The sequence below is a fragment of the Eriocheir sinensis genome, chromosome 25, assembly GCF_024679095.1.
Source record: "Eriocheir sinensis breed Jianghai 21 chromosome 25, ASM2467909v1, whole genome shotgun sequence".
NCBI lineage: Eukaryota > Metazoa > Arthropoda > Malacostraca > Decapoda > Varunidae > Eriocheir > Eriocheir sinensis.
Window position 1 is genome coordinate 13,208,435 of NC_066533.1, and position 7,500 is coordinate 13,215,934.

Here is a 7,500-nt window from a genome sequence, read left to right on the forward strand (position 1 = left end):
CTTTTGTTAATTTCGGCTCGAAGCTTCACTTTTGTGCTTCGTTAGGCGGCGTTGTTATTGTGGCGGTGTGAGTCAATTAGGGATGCCATTGTTGAGCCGAGCTTTTTGGGCGGCGAGTGTGTGTTTGTGTGTGTGTGTGAGAAAACAGAATCCAGCGTAAAAAGGTGTGTGTATGAGTGTGTGTGTGTGTGTGTGTGTGTGTGTGTGTGTGTGTGTACATTTTCCGCCCACCACCTTCATGTCTTTCCTGCTCTTTCTCTCTCTCTCTTTCTCTCTCACACTCACTATCAGCGGACGTCTCCTTCACTGCCTCTCTCTCTCTCTCTCTCTCTCTCTCTCTCTCTCTCTCTCTCTCTCTCTCTCTCTCTCTCTCTCTCTCTCTCTCTCTATCTATCTCTCCCCCATAGAGAGATAGCGCAGTGCCCCCTCTTCTCTTATTCTCTTATGTAACCAATTCCCTCAAAGAAACCGATACGTGGGTCTCTCTCTCTCTCTCTCTCTCTCTCTCTCTCTCTCTCTCTCTCTCTCTCTGGTAATAATGAAAGTTTGATAAAAATAATGTTGGAATGTTACATTAATTGGATGTTCCTTCATGTTATTATTTTACACTCCTCCTCCTCCTCCTCCTCCTCCATCATATCGTCCTGGAGAAGATGAGGAGGAGGAGACGTAGGAGGAGGAGGAGGAGGAGGTGAAATTTTGCAATGTAAGAAGCTGAATAATATAATTTCCTCTCTCTCTCTCTCTCTCTCTCTCTCTCTCTCTCTCTCTCTCTCTCTCTCTCTCTCTCTCTCTCTCTCTCATTGTGCCTTCATTTTTATTGTATGCTTCACTGTAAGACGTCATTCAGATCACTCCCTCCCTCCCCTCCTTCCCTACCTCCCTCCTTCCCTCCCTTCCTCCCTCCCTCTCTCCCTCCTTCCTTTCCTTCGTTAAGGGAGGGGGGGCAAGGGGTCAGAAGCCCTCCTGTTGTGAGTCAGGGGTCCTGTAAGCCCTATTGTTGCTCTCTCTCTCTCTCTCTCTCTCTCTCTCTCTCTCTCTCTCTCTCTCTCTCTCTCTCTCTCTCTCCATCTTCCCTCTCCCTTGGGTGCAGAGATGCGGAGTTTCTCTCAATCGTCGGGGGAGAGATAAGGAAGCGCGCGCCCGCGAGAGAGAGAGAGAGAGAGAGAGAGAGAGAGAGAGAGAGAGAGAGAGAGAGAGAGTATATAAAGGAATACTTACTAATTCAATCTTTATGTCTTCTTAATTAATAGTGAACAATAAACGAGTGAAACCACAAATAATAATAATAATAATAATAATAATAATAATATCCGAAATATATTTATCACCCTTTTCACTATCGCAGAATAAGAAGGTTGATGTTTCCATGGTAATTTTTCCTTTTGTTTATATTAATTCTCGTGTTTATTTTTTTTAAGCGTAGGCGAGGCTATTTTTTTTTGTGTGTGTGTGTGTGTGGGAATACTTTTTATGTTGTTATTCATTTGATTCATTTGTATTGATTCATTTTTTTACATATACGTCTTCATTATTTTATCGTTCTTGTATTGGATCATGACGTGTTTCTCCTCATCGTGTTGTATTTTTCTGTATTTTTAAGATAATGTATACAGTATTTTTGTTATCTATAATTGTTTTTTTAAGATAATGTATACAGTATTTTTGTTATCTATAATTGTTTTTTTTAAGATAATGTATACAGTATTTTTGTTATCTATAATTGTTTTTTTTTAAGATAATGTATACAGTATTTTTGTGATCTATAATTGTTTTTTTTTAAGATAATGTATACAGTATTTTTGTTATCTATAATTGGTTTTTTTAAGATAATGTATACAGTATTTTTGTTATCTATAATGTGTTTTTTTTTTTAAGATAATGTATACAGTATTTTTGTTATCTATAATGTGTGTTTTTTAAGATAATGTATACAGTACTTTAGTTATCTATATATTTTTTTTAAGATAATGTATACAGTACTTTAGTTATCTATTATTGTTGCATTTACTCCTGACGTGTTTCTCCTCGCGCTGTTATCTTCTGTTCACGCGATAATGCCTCAACTCCTTCGTTTTTTCCACTCATGTATCACCTTTTTATCTATGTATTCCTTATTATTCTTTTAGGTCTTGTAAGAACTCTCCACACGCCGTTATCTATAGTTTCCACGAGTTATATACCGTATTTACTGATTAATTTTACCTTTAGATTATTTATTTATCTATTCGTCTATTTATTATTATCGTGACACCCTTTACGGGGACTCAAAATGTCTGCCTTCAAGTTATTTTCCTTTTCTCAGTCGCCTCATTTTCCTAGTCTTTTTTTTTCCTCATTCGCTTTGTTTCTCTTTTTCCTCAGTCTTCTTTTTCTCGCAGTCGCTTTTTTTTCTTTTGTTTTCCCTCAGTCGCTTTGTTTCTTTTTCCTCAGTGCTTATTTTTTGTCCTTAGACGCCTTGTTTCTCTTTTCCTCAGTCGCCTCATTTTCCTAGTCTTTTTTTTCCTCATTCGCTTTGTTTCTCTTTTTCCTGTCTTCTTTTCCTCTCAGTCGCTTTTTTTTTCTTTTGTTTTCCCTCAGTCGCTTTGTTTCTTTTTCCTCAGTTCTTATTTTTTGTCCTTAGACGCCTTGTTTCTCTCTTTCTCAGTCGCTTTTTTTTCCTCATTCGCTTTGTTTCTCTTTTTCCTCAGTGCTTATTTTTTGTCCTTAGACGCCTTGTTTCTCTCTTTCTCAGTCGCCTCATTTTCCCAGTCGCTTTTTATTCCTCATTCGCTTTGTTTCTTTTTCCTCAGTCTTCTCTTCCTCTCAATCGCTTTTTTTTCTTATTTTTCTACAGTTGCTTTGTGTCTTTTTCCTCAGTCGTATATTTTTTTCCCTTACTCGCCTTGTTTCTCTTTTCCTCAGTCGTTTTTTTTCTCTCAATCGCTCTTTTTGCTGTTGTTTCCCTCAGTCGCTTTTTTTATTTTCCTTTCTTTCTCAGCCGCATTTCCTCTGTCGCCTTTTCCCAGTCACAGCTTCTGAGTTGATTCGGTTCGCCTTTCCTCTCTCGGCGCTAAGTTGTGAGTGAGTTCGTCGAGGCTGTGTTAGCTCTGCCGCGCGAGGACGGAAGGGACTCGCTCGGCCGGCCATCAGTGGGATTTGAATGCGAGGGCGCTGTATCTACCATGTTAGTGCAATTCTCTCTATCTCTCTATCTATATCCATTCCTTCTTTCCCTCCTTAATCCATTTCTTTTCTTCTTCATCTCTCTATCCTCTATCTCTCTAACTATCTTCCTATCTATGTATCTTTCCTATCCTATCCTTTCTATCTATGTATCCCTCTATCTATCTCTTATCCCGTTTAAAAGAAGGAAAAACGCACAATTTGCCGCCAGTCCCATCTCGAGAGGTTAGATATTCCACGCCATACTTGCTCTCCACCTTTCATTATACGCTGATCCCATTGCTTAAGATGAAGGTTCCACGGTGCAGTGCTTAGGGTCCTTAACTACGAATCTGCGGGCCTGGGTTCGAATCCCTGGGTAGTCGGTGTGCAGCCAACCCAACCGTTCATTCTACCTTTCGGGCTGGTCGATAAATGGGTACTGGGGAAACCTGGGTAAGGCTAACTGGGGTAACCCGGATGCTACACTGGCGCTCTATCGGGTTGATGCGTTCTCTCCCAAAATGTGTATTGATTCATTTATATACGTCTTCATTATTTTATAGTTCTTGTATTGAATCATGAGATGTTTTTCCTCATCGTGTTGTATTTTTAAGGTAATGTATGCAGTATTTGATTATTAATTGACCCCTATTCTCTCTTTCTTTCTTTCTTATTAATTGACCCCTATTCTCTCTTTCTTTCTTTCTTATTAATTTACCCCTATTCTCTCTTTCTTTCTTTCTTATTAATTTACCCCTATTCTCTCTTTCTTTCTTTCTTATTAATTTACCCCTATTCCCTCTTTCTTTCTTTCTCTCTTATTATCTATTCATTATTATATTGTATTGATATTTTACTTGGTTCTTTTCTTTTCAAACAACGGTGCCAGATTGTCGTACTCTGCCTCTTATGTTTCACGATTTCCGACCCAAAAACTGCTTTCATCACCCAAATAACTCCCTTCATATATGGTTATCGTTTAAATGGTTAATTATTGGTGCTTCTTGGCAATAGTTATGCGCCAGAAACCGGTAAATATGCGGCTCTGAGTACGATAATCTGGCAAGGGTGGGCTCAAAGCAGCGTTGCCAGATTATCGTACTCAGATACATTGCATTTACCGGTTTAAGCACCCAAATATGTCTCACCCACACCATTAACGATAGCCAAATAAAGTTAGTGTTAAAACCGCAAAATATCGATGTTTTTTTATATACTTGTGGCCCAGAAACCGAAAAATATCGATGTTTTTTTATATACTTATGGGCCAGAAACCGAAAAATGCGATGTTGTCAGTACGATAATTTGGTAACCTTGGCTCAAAGGGTCAAAGGGACGGAGATGAGCACCGACACCACGCGCATCTATAGCCTATGCTCCCAACTGTACTGTTATCGACACGCACACAAACGGACGCAAGACGGACGGCAAAGAATCGTGCGCGTCCGTTTTTTTCTCCCGCGCCCGGAAAATAACCGCGGACACAAAGAATCGCTCGTGTCCGTTTTTTCTCCCGTGCCCGGAAAATAACCGCGGACACAGAAGGAAAGGGCGAGGCGACATTGTAACGGTGGGATAAATGAATTGCATTGTAGGAGATAATTGATCAAAGGTAAACTGACTGTATGAAAATAATAATAGCGATGTGTGAAGGTGACGTTTGATGATGTAAAAGGACTAATGGAAAAGACCGATGAAAAAGATTGTACAAGAAAGAAGAATGAAGGAAATATCTAATTGAATTGTATTGGTAGAGGAGACGAATGTTGTTATTATTATCATTATTATTATTATTATTATTATTATTATTATTACTTCTACTACTACTACTACTACTACTATTAATGTTATACTTATTTTCTTTCCAGCGTCGAACGGAGAGACGAAGCCGAAAATTAAGAATAAGAAGATGAAGACAAAGATGAAGACAAAGCTAAAGAAAGCGATGAAGAAGACAAAGAAGAAAAAATAAATAAAAGGTAAAGAAAAAAGAAGAAACACCATCGATATACAAACTCCAGACACTCTCCACGAACCTTCACATCCACGAACCACAAACTTATCACCAGCATTCAAGATAAAACGATTCAGATCACTTACGGAGGCGAGACTGACGAAGGCGCTGACGGACTGGAGGTGGCGGGGCAGCGGCGGCGGCGGCGGGGGAGATGACGGAAGCCGCGGTGAGGCGTGTGAGCGGAGTGCGGGCCGCGTGTGGTGTGGCGGGCGTGGTGGTGACGGTGTGTGTGTGCGTGTGTGTGTGTGGACTTGTTGCTGCCGGAGGAGGAGGAGGAGGAGATGGTGGTGATTACAAGGAGGAGAATAAAGGAGGAAGGAGGTGCGTGGGCGAGTGAGATACAGTGCTTTATAGAAGTTCCACATTCCTCCCACGTTGCCCTTTCTCTCTACCCCCTTTCCCACCCCCTCTCTTCTCCCCCTTCCCCTCTTTTCCTCCCTTCTTCCTCTCTTTACCTCGTTTTTCCCTCCCTTCTTCCCCTCCTCAACTCCTTCTCCTTTCTTTTTCCCCTCCCTTCTTCAACCCCTTACCCCATTTTCTCCCTTTCCCATCACCTCATTTCCCTCCCCCTTCTTCTTTCCTTCCATCCCTCCCTCATCTTTCCTTTCTTCCCCCCTTTCCCGTTTTCCCTTCTTCACTCCTTCTCTCTTTCCCTCCCCCTTTCTTCTTCTTTCCCTCCTAGGCTTACCCCCTTTCCCCTCTTTTCCTCCCTTCTTCCTCTCTTTACCTCGTTTTTCCCTCCCTTCTTCCCCTTCTCAACTTCTTCCCCTTTCTTTTTCCCCTCCCTTCTTCAACTCCTTACCCCATTTTCTCCCTTTCCCATCTCCACCTCATTTCCCTCCCCCCTTCTTCTTTCCCTCTTAGGCTAACCCCCCTTCCCCTCTTTTCCTCCCCTCTTCCTCTTTACCTCGTTTTTCCCTCCCTTCTTCCCTTCTTCCTTCCTTTTCCCTTCCTTCTTCCTTCGTCACCTCTTTTTTTCTCTCTTACCTCCTTACCTCCTTTCTCTCCCTTTTCCCTCCCTCTTCTTCCCTTCCTTATCTCCTTCCCTTCCCTTCTTCCCCTTCTCACCTCCTTTTTCCTCCCCTTCCCCCTTTTCCCTTCTTCTTCACTCCTTATCTCTTTCCCTCCCCATTCCTCCCCGTCTTTACCCCATTTCCTCTGTTCTTTCACATTTTCACCCCCTTTTTCATCTTTCTTCCCCTCCCTTCTTCTTCCCATCCTTTCCTCCTTCTTCCCCTTTTTATCTTTTTCCCCTCCTTCTTACCTCATTTACCTCCCTTCTTCTTCCTCTCCTCACCTTCTTCCCCTCTTCCCTCCTTACCTTCCCTTTACTTCCCTTTCCTTCTTTCCTTACTATTTTCCTCCCTTTTTTTCTTCCGTATCTCTCTTTTCTCTCTCTCCTTACCTCCCTCTCCCCTCTCTTCTTATCTTCCTTCCCCTCTCTCCTTATTCTTACGTTCTTTCCCTCTTCTATTATCTCCCTTCTCCCCTTCTTTACCTCATCTCTCCCTTTCTTTATCTCCCTTTTCCTCTCCATACCTCCTCTTTTATCGCTTCTTATCTCCATTCCTCCTTTCCATTCTTTCCCCCTTCTTTAACACACACACACACACACACACACACACAGAAGCCTCAGAAGCATGACGCATCCCCATGACGTCACTTCCTCTCCCTCTCAACCAATCACCGACGAGGAGGTGCCCGGATAGAGGTCGCGGGGCTGGCCAATCACGAACCCGGAAGACCCTGTGATGTAACCATTGAAGCCACGCCCACCAGCCACGCCCACCAATGAGAAGGCACCACGTCATAGGCATAGAAGAGGCGTTAACCAATGGGGAGGCTTGGGAGGTGGAGGGGGAGCGGCAGGAGGTGTTCAGCGTCGTGGTCAGCTGTTATGAGTGTGCAGAAGACGCCCGAGGGAGAGTGAGGTGACGGGACAGTATTACAACACAAATATCCATGACAGTTTAATAGACACGTGTAGCTGTTATGTGGGGCCGGCGACAACCTACCTCCTTCTTCCTTTTCTTCTTCTTGTTCTTTTTTATTGTATTTTTATTTTCTCTTTCCTTCTCCCTTTTCTTTTTCTTCTCCCCTTTCTTTTTTTTCTTCTTTTCTCTTTCTTCCTTCCCCTTCTTTTTTTTCTTCTCCCCTTTCTTCTTTTCTCTTTCCTTCTCCCTTTTCTTTTTCTTCTCCCCTTTCTTCTTTTTTTCTTCTTTTCTCTTTCTTCCTTCCCCTTCTTTTTTTTCTTCTCCCCTTTCTTCTTTTCTCTTTCCTTCTCCCTTTTCTTTTTCTTCTCCCCTTTCTCCTTTTTTTTTCTTTTCTCTTTCTTC

The 7,500-nt window shown here is 42.0% G+C and overlaps 1 protein-coding gene across 1 annotated transcript in view; it reads right to left on the reverse strand.

Moving 5' to 3' along the window:
* The window catches only part of LOC127003406 (histidine decarboxylase-like), a 41,199-nt gene extending 35,815 nt beyond the window's left edge, over nt 1–5,384 (reverse strand). The window contains exon 1 of the mRNA XM_050870016.1: nt 5,248–5,384. The gene's annotated coding sequence lies outside the window, so the exon portion shown is untranslated. The remainder of the gene's footprint in view (nt 1–5,247) is intronic.
* Nucleotides 5,385–7,500: the final 2,116 nt, after the last annotated feature.